The sequence below is a fragment of the Balaenoptera borealis genome, assembly GCF_965194805.1.
Source record: "Balaenoptera borealis genome assembly, chromosome: 1".
Classification (NCBI taxonomy): domain Eukaryota; kingdom Metazoa; phylum Chordata; class Mammalia; order Artiodactyla; family Balaenopteridae; genus Balaenoptera; species Balaenoptera borealis.
This window is the reverse complement of record NC_138860.1, coordinates 45,560,737-45,582,620: the sequence shown is the minus strand read 5'-3', so window position 1 is coordinate 45,582,620 and position 21,884 is coordinate 45,560,737. Positions and strand designations below refer to the sequence as shown.

The 21,884-nt window shown below is 38.3% G+C and overlaps 1 long non-coding RNA gene across 4 annotated transcripts in view; it reads right to left on the bottom strand.

Moving 5' to 3' along the window:
• Positions 1–11,013: 11,013 nt before the first annotated feature.
• LOC309633509 overlaps positions 11,014–21,884 on the bottom strand; it is a 41,916-nt gene continuing 31,045 nt past the window's right edge. For 2 of the 4 annotated variants that reach the window (XR_014247584.1, XR_014247585.1), the window contains one exon: positions 11,014–15,791. This is a non-coding gene — a long non-coding RNA (uncharacterized lncRNA). The remainder of the gene's footprint in view (positions 15,792–21,884) is intronic. The other 2 variants (XR_014247586.1, XR_014247587.1) reach the window with 2 other exon arrangements.

Here is a 21,884-nt window from a genome sequence, read left to right as displayed (position 1 = left end):
CTTTCTGCTCTAAGTCCTCTCTGCCACTAAGAAGTTATTGAGCTTCAGAGTCACTGGCTGAGTCTTGACAAAGGCTCTCCTTGACCAAACCTTAGTTAGGCTCCTTTAAACCCTTTAGGCCTTGACCTTGGTGTCTGTCCTTGTTGGGCCAGCATCACCCAGTCACAGCAAGAATCTTGCTAAGTTGGTTTAAAGAGAGCCCCCTACCCTTGATATCTGGTCATCCTCAATATAGAAAATTCCACATTCCCCAGCTTCCCCCAGGTGATATATGATCACCTTGGCTTGCCTTCAGCAAGAGTTCTATCAAGTCACTTTAGGCAGAAATCCCCCTCACCCTTGTAGATAATGTAAGTAATCCTTTCTGTAATTTTCCACCCCCTGACCTCCACCCTTGACTAGAAATCCCCACTTGTGCATGCTGTTTTGGAATTGAGCCCAGTTCTATACTGAGATCTCTTTCCCCCCATTGTAACTGTTTCTGAATAAAATATAGTTTTACCACTACAACTACCATCTAGCTCCGACTTTAACAGTCTTAGGTTTAAAAATTTCTGCCACAGTTGCCTTTTAAGCCCTTTGGCTTACATTTTGTTTGTGCAGAATTCTGTAAATTAAGATGATAAAGGCATGAGTTACAGAATCACATAGACCTGTTTTGAATCCCAGCCCTTTCATCTGCTAGCTGAGTGACATTTTGCAGAATACTTTATCCGCTGCACCTCAATTTTCTTATTTGAAAAGTGGGCATAACCATACTGATCTAATAAGATTATGAGGAGTAAATGAAGTAACACTTGCAAAAATGCTTAGGACACAATAGTAACAAAATAAATGATATTATTATCATTTTGGTGGGATTGCCCAATGAGAAGAAACATTGGAATGTTTTATAGCAAGAATAACTGCTATTTAAAAGTGTTTCTTTTTTCATATTCTTTTTCATTATGGTTTATTATAGGATATTAAATATAGTTCCTTGTGCTATACAATACAGTTTATCCATTCTATATATAATACTTTGCATCTGGTAGTCCCCAAAAATGTGCATTTCTGGTTTTGGAAATATCAGGTCAGCTTGGACCAGACCTTCTTTTTCTGGAAAGAACCACTTAATGGCTTTTCTCAGAATTGCAGATATTTAGTAACAAGCTTACCTGTTTATGTAGCAATATGAAAATTCTTACATTATAATCAACAAAAAGAATATGCAATTGAGTATACAGTAGAACCAAATACTTATGATTCATGCTATAGGAAAGATATAGTATAAAGATAAAGCAAATATATGAAATGCAGATGTATTACAGTGGTGGAATAGGATTTTATTTGGTCAGACAATGGCAACCCCTCTCTATGTTCTTGGTAGATAGGGATTGCTGGTTGGTGTATGTGGGATGGGAAGAGGGAAGGCATATTTACACGGGGTGCCAAGAAACTTTTAGAAATCAAAGGGATTGAGATCCTCATCTCTTCCCTTTTGAAGTTCAATATTGTTAGAACATCTCTGACCTCATGGACCGAGGTGTTTCCAGTTGAAATCATTGACCAGGAAAGGAGACCAGGTTTCTTCCACCCAGAAAGGAAGTCGCTGTGAAGAAGGGGAGGGTTTAGGCTTGTGACACATGTCCCAAATAAGGTCCTAGATGGTGATGGGGAAGACTGGGTTGGTGTTGCTCATCTAACCCTCAGAAAAACTCTACAAAGCGGGACCTGGTGTTTATCCCTGTTTTTCATTACAAAACTTAGAGAGGTTAAGAAATTGGCCCAAAGTAAGAGTGCCAGGAGATAACTAAGAGCTGAGACTTGAACTTGTCTGTCTCTAGGGTCCTTGCATCTCACCACTATACTCTATGTCCTATCTGAGACCTTTATATGGTTTTTCTCCTCCTCAGGTGACAAATCAAAGAAATGCTAGTTGGGGTTGAGGATTAAGACAAATACTCCAGTGAGAAAGGTACTGGTAATTAGAGAAAGAGAACCCAAAAGGGCTTTGTGGTTTCCTGGCCTCCTGCAAGAGGGTAATGATTATGTGATGTAATCCACATTCTTGCCTGACTTCTGGAAATAAAAAAAACAAGAATTTTCAAGATGATTGCCTAAGATTAAAGGTCATTCTGTGGCCATGTTTAGTTGTTGGTTTTTTTCCTATGAAAACTTGATCTTTCCGGACCTTAATGATCTCATCAGTAAAATAAAAGGGTTGTACTAAGTCATTGTTTAAGGTACTTTTCATGCTTTAATGTTCGTGAGTGCCCGAATTTATAAGCTTTTTCTGCTATTTAACCTTTGGCCTTAGCCTCTTTAGCACTATGATCAAAACTGATAGACTCAAAGTTTATGTGACAGGTAAGGAAGCCAGGACAAAGGACTTAAGGAAGGTTATGAAGCAGGGAGTCTGGCAGCAAAAGGTTTCACAGCTATTTATTAAATGGAGTTGAAAGGAAAGAATTCAGGATCTCAGAAACCAGTGGATAAAGCCGAAAAGGTTGAAGTTCAGGAAGGGCTCTCAGAGGGATTACATAGAGAAATGGATAAGATTTGGTTATGCCTTAGATGTTAGCAGGCTGCAATTAGATTGGCCAGTGTGAGTTAGAGGAAAGGATTAGCCATCACAGGGGTGTGAGTGAGTAACAGATTGCTGTGCAGCTCCCCTATCTCACAGCTCCAGCCCCAATCTCTTGGAAGATGGCGTAGCTGCTGACACCATCACCAATAACTCTACTCGCAACTACACAAAGCTTTCTTAGTCTTAGTTCAGGTGAACCAAAGAATAGATACCAACTGAGTAAAAGAAATGTTAAAAAAAAATGTCACGAAAACACAGTTGGGAGCAGTTTTACTCTGATCTGTTTGAGAGAGTAACCACTTTCTTGTCCTCCTCTTCCTTCCTTCTTTCTTCACATCTTCCTTCTTTTTGCTCAGCTATCCACTTCTTTCTCCTTCCTTTCTCTGAAGTTCCTTTCCCTCACCTCTTCATTCTTTCTTCCCCCACTCCCAGCACTTACAACACCATGTTTAAAAGTCCATGCTGGGCATTGTGGCCAACACAAGATAAAGGAGACATAGTTCCATTTTCTCACATTGCTCTCAAGCAACAAGAGAGACAGACACAGACAAAGAATGCAGTAAACCAAATTTGTAAAAATCATCTCTCGGGTTTCTTTTCCTCACCTCCACCTTGTCTGTACAGACCCATTCCAAATCTGCTAAAGTTCTCTCCTCCTCCTCCTCTTCCCCTCCCCATCCTCCTCCCTTCTAAAGCTTGCTCTAAGGATTAGATGACTAATGGCTAATGATTTTCCCTAAGCTAGGAGAAAAAAATCTCCTAAGATTCACTGTGTCATACCAAGCAAATTCCAGACATATGACCAGTCACTAGCTGGGGCTTCCTTCTCTTTTTATTAAAACAGATACACAGAGTGTTTTAAAAAATAAGTTTCAGCATTTGGTCCTTTTATTGAGTAATGATAGTATTTCCAGGACTTTACTGAATGCTTACCATGTGCTAGGTACTTAACGTTATTTCTAATCCTTGTATTATCACTCCGCTGCTAACATCAATTCATAGATTGATAACTCAGAGAGGTTAAGTGACTAGTCTGATGTAAAACAGCCAGAAGTGGAATTAGAACATAAATCTAACTCAAAAAACCCAAGCTCTTTTCACTACCTCTGTGCTTTAATGACAAAGGGGGTTGCATACAATCTTTTTACTCCTCTTCCGAAGAATTCTATTTTCAAATACTGTTTTTCATTTATTTTGTTTTTGTCTTATTTCTTAAACTTACTCATGAGGTAAGGCATGTGTTAAACTTAGGCTAGTAGCTTTGAAATACAATTGGATTCCTTCTAGGTTATACGAGTATCTGATCTGTTTTTGTTATCAATTGGAAACTCCACTATGATATTCAATTAAAATTTTTAATAGTTAGAAAAAGTACCAGAGTGGCATAATTTTTTAAAGTTAAGACTTTAAAAGTCTTATTTCTCCAAAGAAGATATACAGATTGCCAACACACACATGAAAGGATGCTCAACATCATTAATAATTAGAGAAATGCAAATCAAAACTACATTGAAGTATCACCTCACACTGGTCAGAATGGCCATCATCAAAAAATCTACAAACAGTAAGTGCTGGAGAGGGTGTGGAGAAAAGGAAACCCTCTTGCACTGTTGGTGGGAATGTAAATTGATACAGCCACTATGGAGAACAGTATGGAGGCTCCTCAAAAAATTAAAAATAGAACTACCATATGACCCAGCAATCCCACTACTGGGCATATACCCTGAGAAAACCATAATTCAAAAAGAGTCATGTACCACAATGTTCATTGCAGCACTATTTACAATAGCCAGGACATTGAAGCAACATAAGTGTCCACTGACAGATGAATGGATAAAGAAGATGTGGTACATATATACAATGGAATATTATTCAGCCATGAAAAGAAATGAAATTGAGTTATTTGTAGCGAGGTGGATGGACCTAGAGACTGTCATACAGAGTGAAGTAAGTCAGAAAGAGAAAAACATATACCGTATGCTAACACATGTATATAGAATCTAAGAAAAATGGTTCTGAAGAACCTAGGGGCAGGACAGGAATAAAGACACAGACATAGAGAATGGACTTGAGGACAAGGGGAGGGGGAAGGGTAAACTGGGATGAAGTGAGAGAGTGGCATGGACATATATACACTACCAAATGTAAAATAGCTAGTGGGAAGCAGCCACATAGCACAGGGAGATCAGCTCTGTGCTTTGTGACCACCTAGAGGGGTGGGATAGGGAGGGTGGGAGGGAGATGCAAGAGGGAGGGGATATGGGAACACATGTATATGTATAGCTGATTCACTTTGTTATACAGCAGAAACTAACACACCATTGTAAAGCAATTATACTCAATAAAGATGTTAAAAAAAAGACTTTATAAGTCTTAAGTTTAATGCTTATTTATAAAAACACATGTAGTTTTATACATTAATGTTCATTGTGCAAAACACATGTGGACTTACAGGCATTAACAAAAGCCGAAGGAAATCGTAAGTCTTCTTACCGCTTGGTGTCATATACAACTTTAATGTATATTCACTTGATTTATAGAAGTTGCCAGAAAAAAAATCTCACTTTGATATTGTACAGCTTAAAAATAACATTATGAATTTTATAACCAATTTAGTTCAAAAGACTGTAAGAGATACCTAATGGATTATTAATTTTTTGTATCTTGGCATTGATTATATCATTCCTGCTGCATTAACATTAATTTTCATTGAGAATATTTTGCCAGTATGCTTCTGTTACAACATAATAATCAATAGGGAAAAATGTAGTATTGATCTGAGATCAGTTGTAATAGATTGTGACATTAATTTGTGCTCATCCTATCATGAATTTGTATCAAATTGAACTGATGCTGGTCATGTCCATATTACAATAGAATTTCATGCCATGTCTATACGGTACCTAGATATTAGAGGCAGTGTTTAAACAGCCGTTCCTTTAACCCCTCTGGGTGTCAATGCTTTCATCTGTAGGTACAGATTATATTGCATCAAAATAGTGAATGGCACATTGCTAACATTTGGTGTGGGTTTACTATTATAACCTATGAACCCTATTTTAGGAGTGAGAATGCTATTAGTAATGTTGCCTGTAACAACTGTGCTTGAAGCTAAACCCACCAGTAGTCAGAGATATTAAACTCGTTTAAATGTGGAACTAATACAGCTTACAATCCATGAGAGAGGTTTGGAGAGGACTTTGACCATGGTTGAGGGGTGGGATCTTCTAACAGGGGAGAGCAGGGAACAACATTCTGATGTCAGTCATCAGTTAAGCTCTTAATTTTCCAGGTTTTCCAAACTGTGCATCCAGGGCGTGCTCCGGGAGAAACTTCAGTGCTCCATCCAAATAAGCTTTAAAAATATTGCATAACCTACTCTCATCTTGGAGATTCACAGTATTCATTTACATAGCAAAGGCTTAGAGGTATGCAAAAAAGAATCCTGTTTTTACTTAATTCCACCTCTCTTTTCTCAAACTTATTTGTTAATGGGACCCTTTAAAAATATACCACCTTTAAATAGTCTGTATAATTAATCCTCCATGAAACACATCTAGAGAAATGCTGATTCATAGAAAACTCAAAACTCAGCTACTTTTCCCTTTTTAAAATTTAAGAGTTTAAGGGGCTTCCCTGGTGGCACAGTGGTTAAGAATCCGCCTGCCAGTGCAGGGTACACTGGTTCGAGCCCTGGTCCAGGAGGATCCCACATGCCGCGGAGCACCTAATCCCATGCGTTACAACTACTGAGCCTGCATTTTAGAGCCTGAGAGCCACAACTACTGAGCCCACGTGCCACAACTATGGAAGCCCGTGTGCCTAGAGCCTGTGCTTTGCAACAAGAGAAGACACCACAATGAGAAGCCTGAGCACCACAACAAAGAGTAGCCCCCGCTCGCTGCAACTAGAGAAAGCCCATGCGCAGTAGAGAAGACCCAACGCAGCCAAAAAAAAAAAAAAATCAATCAATTAATTAATTTTAAAAATAAATAAAATTCATGCGTTTAAGACAAATTGTGCTGACAAATAGCTTCTCCAATTTACCTTTTCATACATATTTAGTTGTAACAAAAACTTAACCATGTGTTAGGTACTGAATTCATAAAACCCAGGTGAGGAGATCAGAAGCCATGTATCTATACATGCCAGATGTGTCTCTATTTAATACTTTTTTTTTTTTGGTGACTTCCTTCCTCCCTCCCTCCATCCCTTCCTTCTGTCTTCCCTCCCTCCCTCCTTCCCTCTTTCTTTCTTTCCTTCCTTCCTTCCTTCCTTTCTTTTCTCTCTCTCTTTCTTTCTTTTCTTTCAGTTTTATTGAGATATAATTGACATACAGCCCTGTATATGTTTAAGGTGTACAGCGTAATGATTTGACTTACATACATCATGAAATGATTATCACAATAAGTTTAGTGAACATCTATCATCTCATATAAATACAAAATTAAAGAAATAGAAGAAAAAATTTTCTTATGATGAGAACTCTTAGGATTTACTGTCTTAACAACTTTCAAATATAACATACAGCAGTGTTCATTGTATTTATTATGTTGTACATCACATCCCTAGTACTTATTTATCGTATAACTGGGAGTTTGTACCTTTCATGCAGTTCCCCCTCTCCTGACCACCTGCCTCTGGTAACCACAAATCTGATCTCTTTTTCTCTGTGTTTGCCTGTTTGTTTTGAAGTATACTTGACCTACAATGCTATCTTAGTTCCTGTTATACAACATAGTGATTCAATATTTCTATACATTACAAAATGATCACTGTGATCATTCTAGTTACCATCTGTCACCATGCAATGTTTTTTCATTATTGACTATATTCGCCATGCTGTACATTTCATCCCTGTGGGTCATGTATTTTAAAACTGGAAGTTTGTACCTCAATCTCTGTCACCTATTTCTTCCCTCCCCCGACTCCCTTCTCCTCTGGTAACCATCTGTTGTTTTTTTGTTTCGTTTTGTTTTTTTCCTGTAGCTATAATGCTGTTTCTGTTGTGTTGTTTATTCACTTGTTTTTTAGATTCCACATATAAGTGAAATCATACAGTATTTGTCTTTCTCTGTCTGACTTATTTCATTTAATATGATACCCTCTGGGTCTAGCCATGTTGTCACAAATGGCAAGATTTCATTATTTTTTATGGTTGAGTAATATTCCATTCTATATATATACCACATATTCTTTATCCATTCATCTATCAGTGGGGGCAATTAGGTTGCTTCCATATCTTGGCTATTGTAAATAATGCTGCAATGAACATTGGGGTGCATATACATTTTCCAACTAGTGTTTTTGTCTTTTTTCAGATAAATACCCAGGAGTAGAATTTCTGGATCATATGGTAGTTCTATTTTAACTTTTTGAGGCATATCCATACTATTTTCCATAGATGCTGCACCAATTTACATTCCCACCAACAGTGCACAAGGATTCCCTTTTCTCCACATCCTTGCCATCACTTGCTACTTGCTGTCTTTTTATTAATAGCCATTCTGACAGGTGTGAGGTGATATCTCATTGTGGTTTTGATTTTCATTTCCCTGATGATTAGTGATGTTGAACATCTTTTCATATGCCTGTTGGCCAGCTATATGTTTTCCTTGAAAAAATGTCTATTCATATCCTCTGCCCATTTTTAATTGGGTTGGTATTTTGTTGTTGTTCTTTTTGTTTTGTTTTGTTTTTTGTTGATGTTGAGTTGTATGAATTCTTTCTGTATTTTGGATATTAACCCCTTATTGAACATATTGTTTGCAAATATCTTCTCCCATTCAGTAGACAGCCTTTTTGTTTCTTTGAGAGTTTCCTTTGCTGTGCAAAGCTTTTAGTTTGACGTAGTTCCATTTGTTTATTTTTGCTTTGTTTCCCTTGCCTGAAGAGACAGATCCAAAAAAATATTACTAAGACTGATGTCGGGCTTCCCTGGTGGCGCAGTGGTTGAGAATCTGCCTGCTAATGCAGGGGACACGGGTTCGAGCCCTGGTCTGGGAAGATCCCACATGCCACGGAGCAGCTGGGCCCGTGAGCCACAACTACTGAGCCTGCGCGTCTGGAGCCTGTGCCCCGCAACGGGAGGGGCCACGATAGTGAAAGGCCCGCGCACCGCGATGAAGAGCGGTCCCCACACTGCGATGGAGAGTGGCCCCCACTTGCCGCAACTAGAGAAAGCCCTCGCACGAACCGAAGACCCAACACAGCCAAAAATAAATAAATAAATAAATAAAGTAGCTATTAAAAAAAAAAAAAAAAAAAAAGACTGATGTCAAAGACCTTACTGCCTATGTTTTCTTCTAACAGTTTTATGGTTTCAGGTCTTAAATTCAAAATGGATTAAAGACTTAAATGTATTTTTGTGCATGGTGTGAGAGAACAGTCCATTTGATTCTTCTGCATGTAGTTGTCTGGTTTTCCCAACACCATTTAGTGAAGAGGCTGTTTTTTTCCCATTGTATATTCTTGTCTCCTTTTTCATAGATTAATTGCCCATATAAGTTTGGGTTTATTTCTGGGCTCTCTAATCTGTTCTGTTGATCTATGTATCTGTTTTTGTGCCAATACCATGCTGTTTTGATACTGTACCTTTGTAGTATAGTTTGAAATCACGGAATGTGATACCTCCATTTTTGTTCTTCTTTCTCAAGATTGTTTTGGCTATTCATGTTTTTTTGTGGTTCCATACACATTTTAGAATTATTTGTTCTAGTTTTGTGAAAAATGCCGTTAGTATTTTGGTAGGGATTGCTTTGAATTTGTAGATTGCCTTGGGTAGTATGGTCATTTTCACAATATTAATTCTTCCAATCCATGAACATGGTATATCTTTCCATCTCTTTGTGTCATCTTCAATTTCTTTCATCAGTGTCTGAGAGTTTTCTGAGTACAGATATTTACCTCCTTAGTTAGATTTATTTCTATGTATTTTATTCTTTTCGATGTGATGGTAAATAGGATTGTTTTCTTAATTTCTCTTTCTGATAATTTGTTGTTAATGTATAGAAATGCAAGATTTCTGTATGTTAATTTTGTATCCTGCAACTTTACAGAATCCATTAATGAGCTCTAGTGGGGGTTTTTTTGGTGGCATCTTTAGGATTTTCTATGTATAGTATCATGTCATCTGCAAATAGTGACAGTTTTACTCCTTCCTCTCCCATTTGGATTCCTTTTATTTCTTTTCCTTGTCTGATTGCTATGGCTAGGACTTCCAATACTATACTGAATAAAAATGGCAAGAGTGGGCATCCTTGTCTTGTTTCTGATCTTAGAAGAAATGTTTCAACTTTTCACCTTTCAGTGTGATGTTAGTCATGGGATTGTCATATATCGCCTTTGTTATGTTGAAGTATATTCTCTCTATACCCACCTTGTGGAGAGTTTTTATTATAAATGCATGGCGAATTTTGTCAAAGCTTTTTCTGCATCCATTGAGATGATCATATGATTTTTATTCTGTAATTTGTTAATGTGGTATATCACATTGATTGATTTGCAGACATTGAACCATTGTTGTATACCTGGAATGAATTCCACTTGATCATGTATGATCAAGAGTCGGCTTGCTAATATTCTGTTGAGGGATTTTACATCTATGTTCATAGTGAAATTGACCTGTAATTTTCTTTTTTTTTGCAGTATCTTTGCCTAGTTTTGTTATGAGGATGATGCTAGCTTGCCAGAATGACTTTGAAAGTGTACCTTCCTGTGGAACTTTTTGGAATAGTTTGAGAAGCATAGGCATTAACTCTTCTCTAAATGTTTGGTAGAATTCACCTGTGAAGCCATCTGGTCCTGGACTTTGGTTGTTGAGAGGTTCTTTTTTTTTTTTTAATTACTGATTCAATTTCACTACTGGTAATTTGTTCATATTTTCTGTTTCTTCCTGGTTCAGTCTTGGGAGACTGTACATTTCTAGGAACTTGTCCATTTCCTTCAGATTGTCCATTTGATTGGCATATAATTGTACATATTTATCTCTTATGATCCTTTGTATTTCTGTGCTGTTGGTTGTAACTTCTCCTTTTTCATTTCGAATTTTATTGATTTGAGCCCTCTTTCTTTTTTTCTAGATGTGTCTGGCTAAAAGTTTATCAATTTTGTTTAACTTTTCAAAGAACCAGCTCTTAATTTAACAATTTTTCTATTGTCTTCTTAATCTCTATTTATTTCTGCTCTGATCTTTATCATTTCTTTCCTTATACTAACTTTGAGTTTTGTTTGTTCTTGTTTTCTAGTTCCTTTAGGTGTAAGGTTAGGTTGTTTATTTGAGATTTTTCTTGTTTCCTGAGGTAGGTTTGTATCAGTATAAATGTCCCTCTTAGAACTGCTTTTGCCCCATCCCAAAGACTTTGGATCATTGTGTTTCTGTTTTCATTTGTCTACAGGTATTTTTTAATTTCTTCAGGGATCCATTGGTTGTTTAGTGCATATCATTTAGCTTCCTTGTGTTTGTGTTTTTTGCAATTTTTTTCTCGTAGTCGATTTCTTGTCTCATAGTGTTGTGGAAGGAAATGATGCTTGAGATGATTTCAATTTTCTTAAGTTTTCTGAGGCTTGTTTTGTGGCCTAGCATGTGATCCATCTTAGAGAATGTTCCATATGCACTTGAAAAGAATGTGTATTCTGCTGCTTTTGGAAGGAATGTTTTATATATATATATATATATATATTAAGTTTATCTGGTCTAATATGTCATTTAAGGTTAGTGTTTTCTTATTGATTTTCTGTCTGGATGATCTATCCATTGATTTAAGTGGGCTGTTAAAGTCCCCTACTATTATTGTGTTACTGTCAATTTCCCCCTTTATGTCTATTAATATTTGCTTTATGTATTTAGGTGCTTCTATGTTGGGTGCATATATATTTACAATTGTTGTAACTACTTCTTGGATTGATCCTTTGATCATTATGTAATGTCCTTCTTTGTCTTTTGTTACAATCTATGTTTTAAAGTCTATTTTGTCTGGTATAAGTATTGCTAACCTGGCTTTCTTTTCATTTCCATTTACATGGAATAACTTTTTCCATCCCCTCACTTTCAGTTTGTTTGTGTCTTTAGATCTGATGTGAGTCTCTTGTAGAGTCATATATGTATGTGTGTGTGTGTGTGTGTGTGTGTGTGTGTGTGTGTGTATAGTTATTTTAAGTTACTGATCTCTTAGGTTCAAACACATTTTAACAACTCTGCATTCCTCCCAACCCACATTTCCTGTTTTTAACATCATATTTTACATCTTTTTGTTTGTGTATCCCTTAACTACTTCTTGTGGTTATATATAGTTTTACTACTTTTGTCTTTTAACCTTTCTACTAGCTTTATATGTGGTTGATTTACTACCTTTACTGTATATTTGCCTTTACTAATGAGTTTTTCCCTTCATAATTTTTATATTTCTAGTTGTGATCTTTCCTTTTTTGCTTAGGAAGTCCATTTAACATTTCTTGTAGAGCTGATTTAGTGATCCTGAACTCTTTTATCAATAGCTTTTGCTTGTCTGTGAAATTTGTGTTCTTTCCATCAAGTATGGATGAAAGACTTGCCAGGTAGTCTTTGTTGTAGGTTCTTCCCGTTCATCTCTTTAAATATATAGTACCACTCCCTTATGACCTGCAAAGTTTTTGCAGAAACGTCAGCTAATAGCTTTATAGGAGTTCCTTGTATGTAACTTGTTGCTTTTCCCTTTCTGCTTTAAAGAGTCTCTCCTTATCTTTATTTTTTTCCATTTTAATTACAGTGTGTCTTGATGTGGTCCTCTTTCAGTTGATCCTGTTTAGGACTCTTCCAGCTCATGGATCCATTCTTCTGTATTGTCTTATCTCCTGTCGATTCCTTCTAGTGTATATTCTATTTCCGTTATTGCGTTCTTCATCTCTGTTTGTTACTTCTTTATATTTTCTAACTCTTTGTTAAAAACTTCTAACTTCTCACTCTGTTCTTTCAATCTTCTCCTGAGTTCTCTGAGCATATTTACCTTGAACTCTTTATTGGGTAAATCACTTATCTGCATTTCACTTAGTTCTGGGATTTTATCTTGTTCCTTTGTTTGGAATATATTCTCCTGTTACCTCATTTCACCTAATTTGCTATTTTTATTTCTATGTATTTGGTAGGTTGGTTATGTTTCCCAGCCTTGGAGAAATGGCCTTTTGTAGGAGATATCCCATGCATCCCAGCAGTGCACTACTTTCTGGCCAGCAGAGCTACATGCTCTAGGGATGCCCCCTATGTGGGCAGTGTGGGTCCTTCTTTTGTGATGGACTGAGTACTGTGGGTGGTCTGGTAGGTGTGACTGGCTCCCGGTCTTGTTGGTTGCCAGGCTCTGTCTTGTGCAGAGTCTTTTGGCCACCAATGGGTAGGGCCAGGTCACTAGGCTGTTGGCTGCAGAGCTCTGGGGGCCCCAAGGATAGTGCTGGCTCACTGGTGGGTGGAGCCAGCTTCCAGGGTAGGTGGTTTCAGGACTGGGATTCCTGGATCTAGTGTCACCTTACATGTGAGTGGGGCCAGTTCCTGACATGGCTGGCTGTGTGGTCCAGGGTGTCTGCCCACTGGTGATTGGGACCAAATCCCAGGGCAGCTGACTGAGGAGCTCAAGGTGTTCCAGAGCTGGTGTTGGCTTACTGGTGGGTGGGCTGAGTCCTAACATGACAGGCTACAAGGCCCAGGGGATTCTGATGCTGATGCCCACCCACTGGTGGCTGAGGCTGCTCTTGGGGTAGTGCTAACCCACTGGGGGCTAAGCTGGGTCTTATGGTTTCTGGGTGCAGGGCTCTGGGATCCCCAAAGCTAGTGCCAGTGCACTGGTGTGCAGGGCCAGATCCTGGGCCCTCTGGGGAACAGGGTTGTGTCTCAGGGTGGCAGTGGGCTCAGGCAGTCTAAGGCAGCTAGCCTGCTGGTGTGTGGGGCTGTGCCCCTGACTGGCTAGTTGCTTGGCCTGAGGCATACAACTCCTGGTGCCAATAGGCTGGTGGATAGGACTGGGTTCAGTGCTAATAGGCTAGAGGGAGGATTCCAAAATTGTGCTTGCCAGCACCAGTGTCCTCATGGTAAAACCAACTCCCCCAAAATGGCTACCACCAGTGTCTACGTTCCCAGGGTGAGTGCCAGGTGCCTCCTTCCTCTCTGAGAGGCTCTCCAAGATCAGCAGATCATTCTGACCCAGACTCCTTTCAAATTACTGCTTCCGTCCTGGGTCCTGGAGTGTGTGATTTTGTGTGCACCTTTTAAGAGTGGAGTCTCTATTTCCCAAATCCTTCTGGCTTTCCCAAAAGTAAGCCCTGCTGGCCAAACAGAGCCAAACAATCTGAGGAGCTCATCTTCCCCATGCAGGCTCTCTTGGCTGGGGAGCCCGATGCGGGGCTCAGACCTCTCACTTCTTGTGGAGAACCTCTGCAGTTGTAATTATCCTCCCACATGTTGGTTGCCCACCTGGGGTTATGTGTCTTGACTATACCTCCTCTCCACCCTTACACTTGTCTTACTGTGGTTCCTTCTTATATCTTTAGTTGTAAGAGATCTTTTCTACTAGTCTTCTCATCTTTCTCATCAATAGTTGTAATTTTGGTGTATCTATGGGAGGAGGTGATCTCAGGGTCTTTCTATTCCACCATCTTGGCCACTCACCACTAACTGATTTTTCAGAAAAACATTTTAAGACCCTGTAACCATGTTTATATTCTCATTCCAATTTCTTGAGGACAACAGAGACGAATCTGGGGAAAATTACCACAGGGGAAAAATCACATGTTACACCTGGATAAATTTGCATCCAGTAATCTAGGCTTTGGTGTTACTAAGTCGTGTTCAATAAGTATTTAGCGCTTTGTGCTAGGTATGCTCTGGAAACACATAACTGTCATGCACTTCATAATGTATGTTTTAAAAGTAATTCTTTTTCCATATTATATTAGTTATCTATTGCTGCATAATAAATTAGCCCCAAATTTAGCACCATAAACAACAACCACTTATTATCCTTACATTGTGGGGGTCTAGGCTGCAGCCAAGGTGCTGACAGGAACTGCAGTCATCTTGAGGCTTGACAAGGGGAGGATCTGCTTTCAAGCTCACCCACGTGGTTGCTGGCAGGATTTAGTTCTTTGTGAGCTGCTGGACTGAAGGCCTCTGTTGCTGACTGGCTGTTAGCTGGAGGTCTCCCTCTGTCCGTTGCCACACGTGCCTTTCCATAGGGCAACTCACAGTATGGTAGCTGGCTTTCATCAGCTGAGCGAGTAAGAGAACAAGAGAGGGTGTGCAAGATAGAAGCCGGAGTCCTTTTGAAACTTCATCTCAGAAGTGACATCCTATCACTTTTGTCACATTTTGTTTGTTAGAAGCACGTCACTAGGTCCAGCCCACACTCAGGGGAGGGAATTATATCAGGACATGAATACCAGGAAGTGGGGATCATTAGGAGCCATTTTAGAAGCTGTCTATCACAAACATTAAAAATTTGTGGCATGAGGGTGTTGTTCCACTAAATGGGTCTGGTACTTAAGGATATGTTGATGTTAGTCTGACTCAGAGATTATAGGTTCGTGCATTAAAATCCAATAAAATATTGAATGATGAGATGGAGAAATTTGTACTTACCTCAATTCCTTTCCAGATAAATACAGAACACTGTATTTACTTGGAAAGAATGTCTTGGTAATCTCTGGTTAGGTGGAAAAAGAGGTCTGGAAGGCAAAGGTCAGTACTTTGTGTCCAGGTTGATACCACAGAGTGGAGTTCAGAGTTCACAGCTGTGGAACTGACTGGGCTCTGAGCAGAGTCAATTAGATCTAGACATCTGAAAGACAGATGCTGATGCTGACATCTGAGTTACACTTGTTTGTGATGTGGAGAGTTAAAAATAACCTTGGAACTTTAAGTTTTTATTTAGACCTGTTGATCAAAGTACAAACTTGAATTACTTATCTATTGCTGAGAAACAAATTGCCCCCACATCTAGCAGCTTAAAACAACAAACATTTTAACCCATAGTACCTGTGGGTCTGAATTGGAGAGTGACTTAGCTAGATGGTTCTGGCTCAGGGTGTCTCATGAGGTTTGACTCAAGATGTCAGCAGGAGCTGCAATCATCTGAAGGCATGACTGGGACTGGAGGATCTTCTTCCAGGACGGCTTGCTTCCACGACTGTTGACAGGAGTTCCTCACCAAGTAGACCTCTCCATAGAACTGCTTGAGTATCCTCATGACACGTCATCTGGCTTCTCCCAGAATGAGTGACCCAAGGCAAAGAAAAAGGAGGAAGCCACAACATCTTTTATGATCTAGTTGAAAATATACACTGTCACTTTTGCTATATGCTGTGCACTAGCTGTGAGTCATTAACTCCAGTCCACACTCAAGGGGATGGAAATTAAGCTTTACTTCTTAAAGAGAGGAGTATCAGAGAATTTGTGGACATATTTTAAAACCATCACAATACTCTAGATGTTTTTCTTAGCAAAACAAACCATCAAAAACAAGGCAAAACCAAATGAACTTCCTAAATATAAATAGCCCTTGTTATTCATTAGAAGAATGCATTTAAGAAAAAATTTACCTATGTCTCCTTTCATTAACAAATAAATTATTCACAAATATTCAAAATGAATACATGCCTGAGAGTCCGAATTTCAGGATATTATATTTGAAGGTCATTTATCCAAAGAGCAAACTTTAACTTACCAACTCTGAAAAAATTGAGGAAAGGACACTAAGATAAAACTTCTAATTCAGCAGTGTTTATAACAAATAGTTAGCTTTTAAGAATTAAATGAATCTGGGCTTCCCTGGTGGCAGAGTGGTTAAGAATCTTCCTGCCAATGCAGGGGACACAGGTTCGAGCCCTGGCCCGGGAAGATCCCACATACCGCAGAGCAACTAAGCCTGTGTGCCACAACTACTAAGCCTGTGCTCTAGAGCCCGTAAGCCACAACTACTGAAGCCCGCGCACCTAGAGCCCGTGCTCTGCAACAGGAGAAGCCACCGCAATGAGAAGCCTGCGCACCGCAACGAACAGTAGCCCCCGCTCGCTGCAACTAGAGAAAGTGCGTGCGCAGCAATGAAGACACAACACAGCCAAAAATAAATAAATAAAATAAATTAATTAAATTTAAAAATGAATTAAATGAATCAAAGTGACTTACAATATGATATTTTAGCGGTCTAGATCCCAAAACTTTCTCTTCAATTGCAAAGCATCACTCTTTTGCCACAGAGCATGTAAGAATCGCTACAAATATACAGATGTAGCAAAAAAAGCAAATACAAATCCCAAACAGAATTTACAGTAATCTACTATCTTACTGTTTTTCAGGAGTTCCTAGCCTGGAGGTTGATCTTTTTGCCCTTTCTCTCAATTCCTGAGATGGAGCACAAAGGCAGAATGAATAAGGAATGCTAGGAAATGCTCAATAACGTTGTCATTAAGACCCTTCCTTTCTTTTAGGGTCCACCTCTATTAAGACTGCTTCTGAATTCCTAGGTTGTCTTGAATTTGGGACACCTTCCCAGATGGGGGAGTTCATATCTTGCACAGAAAGCTTCTTTTCTTCATCCAAGCGCTTTTGAAGACATCTCCTACCCCCAAAGAGATTTGGAAATGTGGAGAGATGTTTTTGGTTATCACCATTGATTAGGAGCTGATCTTGGCTTTTAGTGATAATATGCTCCTTACCACTAAAGGATAATCTCACAACACAAATAATTGTCTGGCCTCAAGTGCCAATAGTGTCTCCAGTTAGGAAACATTTCCTTCTCCTCTCTCGAGATCTACCTCTAGTTTAGGTTGTAAATTCTGGGAAAGAAGGTATGTGGACCCTGTTCATCGCCCTAACCTCAGTGCCTAAAAGAGTACTTTACATGTAGTAAGTGCTCAATAAATATTTGTTGAATGACGTGCCACCCATGATTGATTGGTGGACAATAAGACAAGTATACAAAAACCTGCTGACCAAAGTTCAATTTCCTTAGGCCTTAAATTGAATGACCTGGTGTTGGGATCCTGGAAACACCTGCTTTTCAAGTAAAGTTTCTTTTAGAGCTTTGTGTATGTCAGCTTGGAGTCTGTCATTTTGGGGGATGGTTACCCTGTGTGCCATAGTTTACTGTGAATCTGGGATGTGAATATAATCTCAGAGGGCTGTGAGGAATCATGGATTTAATTTTATTTTGCATCTCTGTATTTAGGGGAAGTTGAAATACGATACATACTTTTTTTGGTAACAGTTTAACACCAAATTTATGAAGATATTAACTTGAAATCATGGTTCCCTAGATTTCCAGGAACAGTTTGGAAATCTTTTAATTAAGCTTTCTAGTGATGGAGTGTTTTCAGTCTGTAAAGTGTTATATTCAAGGTTAAAAGGGGTAAAACAGGTTTTGAGGCTTTGGGTCGGTATAACTCTTCCTTCCAGTAGGACTTTCCAAAAAGCAAATTGGCTGTAAATGTTGGACTATGTTTCCTAAAAATAAACAAAAATTTATCAATTATCAGAAATAGTTTACATGTAATTTATATTGTATAGAAACTACATTAAAAGATTTTCTCATCAATATTTCAAAGAAAAAATTTCCTGTTTACTTCATTTGTCCTTTCTCTTCTTTTTTCTCAATGTTAATTTTCATATTATATGAAAATTACTCCCTTAATTAGCATTTAAAGTCTCTTCTCTGGGGATGTCTTCGTTTTGCATTTCTAGCTATTTATACCATCAAGGAACAACTTTTTTTGTTTTGTTTTTTAAAGCATTAACTTTATCGCAAAAGAAATATTTACAAATTATTTTTTCTCGTGGCATTTAGTGTTTGTTTCACCTTCTCACCTCCTTCTGTATTTATAGTATATTCACGCATTGAGTATTTAACATTCCTTCATGATTCCAAAACAGAACTTCTTTCCCCCCAGACATCTAATTAGTATTTTCTGTCACAACAGCATATTTTTTTGTGGCATAAAATTGCATACTTTTTTTTGTACTGCAAGCAGCGTTTTAACTGGGGGGAGTTGACAGACTCTGTGGACCTATCTTCAAGGCTGGGTTCAGAGTAGCTATTTCCATAAACAGTCCCTGATGAATTCTAGCTTCTGGTTTCTTTTTATATATAATAACAAGACCCTTGGAAAATAATGATAGCCAAATAAAGAAAACCACTCCTCTACAGAATCACTGGTTTCCTGGGAGTGATTGCCATTATTTATAGGCTGATGTTTGTCTGGTTAAGTTGCTTTTGACAGTGCACACAGAAGCAAATCTCATCAGAATCTGTTCTCCTAGGCATTTCTTCTCCCTCTTGATTTGTAGAATTGTTCCCTTTTAGTAACTATTTTGATGTTCTGAAGCAAGCTCAATTAACAGCGCTTTATTTTTGAGTTGGGGATAGTTGAGGCGTGTTAACGCATGTGTGTGTGGTTGCATTGTTCTGCCCTTTCCTTTCCTCTGAAACCACCTTTTGGAAATAAACCTTACATGGGGAGAGGATTCAGAGGAGGAAGGTGCATTCACAGTGTATTTATGTTTGAACCAAAAAAATTTTTCAAGGCAGAACCTGTGGTGGGATAACAGAGGATGATTCTGAGAAATGTCTGTGGAAGAGCCTTGAGTTGGAAGATGCTCTTGCTGAGATGGCCATTGGTGTATCTGTGCAATACTTTTTTTTTTTATTGAAGTATAATTGATTTACAATATGTTAATTTCTGGTGTACAGGAAAGTGATTCAGTTTTATATATATATATATTCTTTTTCATATTCTTTTCCATTATGGTTTATTATAGGATATTGAATATAGTTCCCTGTGCTATACTGTAGGACCTTGTTTTTTATCTATTTCATATATCATAATTAGTATCTGCTAATCCCAAACTCCTAATTTATCCCTCCCCCACCCCTTTTCCCCTTTGGTAACCATAAGTTTGTTTTCTATGTCTGTAATTCTGTTTCTGTTTTGTAAATAAGTTTATTTGTATCATATTTTAGATTCCACATATAAGTGATATCATATGGTATTTGTCTTTCTCTTTCTGTCTACTTCACCTAGTATGATAATCTCTAGGTCCATCCATGTTGCTGCAAATGGCATTATTTCACTATTTTTTATGGCTGACTACTATTCCATTGTGTAAATATATCATATCTTCTTTATCCATTCATCTGTCGATGGACATTTAGGTTGCTCCCATGTGTTACTGTAAATAGTGCTGCTATGAGCACTGGATGCATGTATATTTTCGACTTATAGTTTTCTCTGGATATATGCCCAGAAGTGGGATTGCTGGATCATATGATAGCTCTGTTTTTAGTTTGAGGAACCCCCATACTGTTTTCCATATTGGTTGCACCAGCCTACATTACATTCCCACCAACAGTGTAGATGGGTTCCCTTTTCTCCACACCCTCTCCAGCATTTATCTGTAGACTTTTTAATGATGGCCATTTTGACAAGAGTGAGGTAATACCTCATTGTAGTTTTGATTTGCATTTCTCTAATAATTAGTGATGTCAGGCATCTTTTCATGTGCCTATTGGCTATCTGTATGTCTTCTTTGAATAAATGTCTATTTAAGTCTTCTTCCCATTTTCTGAATGGGTTGTTTGTTTTTTATTATTGAGTTGTATCAGCTGTTTGTATATTTTGGTAATTAAGCCCTGTCGGTCACATCATTTGCAAATATTTTCTCCCAGTCTGTAGGTTGTCTTTTCATTTTGTTTATGGTTTCCTTTGCTGTGCAAAAGCTTATAAGTTTGATTAGGTCCCATTTGTTTATTTTTGCTTTTATTTGTATTACCTTGGGAGACTGACCTAAGAAAACATTGTTATGATTTACGTCAGAGAATCTTTTGCCTATGTTCTCATCTAGGAGTTTTATGGTGTCATGTATTATATTTAAGTCTTTAAGCCATTTTGAGTTTATTTTTGTGTCTGGTATGAGGGAGTGTTCTAACTTCATCGATTTAGTCTTGCCTTCTTTGTTGAAGATTAATTGACTGTAGGTGAGTGGTTTATTTCTGGGCTCTATATTCTGTTCATTGATCCATATGTCTGTTTTTGTGTCAAGCTGTTTTCATTACTGTGGCTTTTCAGTATTGTCTGAGGTCTGGGAGGGTTATGCCTCCAGCTTTGTTCTTTTTCCTTAGGACTGCTTTGACAATTCTGCATCTTTCATGGTTCCATATAAATTTTTGGACTAGGTGTTCTAGTTCTGTGAAAAGTGTCATGGGTAAATTGATAGGGATTGCATTAAATCTGTAGATTGCTTTGGATAATATGGCCATTTTAACTATATTAATTCTTCTAATCCCAGAGCATGGGATATCTTTCCATTTCTTTAAATCATCTTCATTTTCCTTTATCAATGTTTTGTAGGTCTCAGTTTATAAGCCTTTCACCTCCTTGGTCAGGTTTCTTCCTAAGTATTTTCTTTTTTTGATGTGATTTTAAAAGGGATTTTTTTTTTTACTTTCCCTTTCTGATATTTCATTGTTAGTATAAAGAAATGCAACAGATTTCTTGTATCCTGCTACTTTTGTGCAATTCTTGATAAAGGCTTTTTCTGATTTTATAGGAGAAAAAACAGCACTAAGTAAAATTAAACATCTAGATTCCTATCCTTTCCTATCACTGAGGCTTGGGAAATGGGAAATATGGGAGTTGTTCTAATTTTTTTCTCAGCTAAAGTTATTTCAGAAACAAAGATTAGAGTGAACTCCTCTCTTCCCTGCTCTCTGAGGGGCTTTGGGTACAAAGTTTCAGTTATGCAAGATGAATAAGTCCTAGAGATCTACTGTACAGCAGTGTCTATAGTTAACAATACTGTATTGTACACATAAAAATTTGCTAAGAGGGTCGATTTTGTATTAATTGTTCTTATCCACACATATAAAACATAACAAATAAGATGTTGGGAGGAAACTTTTGGAGGTGATGGATAGGTTTCTGGCATAGATTGTACTGATGGTTTCATGGTTTTGTATTTATCTCTACACTCACCAACTTGTATACATTAAATATGTACAGCTTTTTTTTTTTTTTTTTTTTTAATGGCTGTGTTGGGTCTTTGTTTCTGTGCGAGGGCTTTCTCTAGTTGTGGCGAGCGGGGGCCACTCTTCATCGTGGTGCGCGGGCCTCTCACTGTCGCGGCCTCTCTTGTTGCGGAGCACAGGCTCCAGATGCGCAGGCTCAGTAATTGTGGCTCACGGGCTTGGTTGCTCCGCGGCATGTGGGATCTTCCCAGACCAGGGCTCGAACCCGTGTCCCCTGCATTAGCAGGCAGATTCTCAACCACTGCGCCACCAGGGAAGCCCCTGTACGGCTTTTT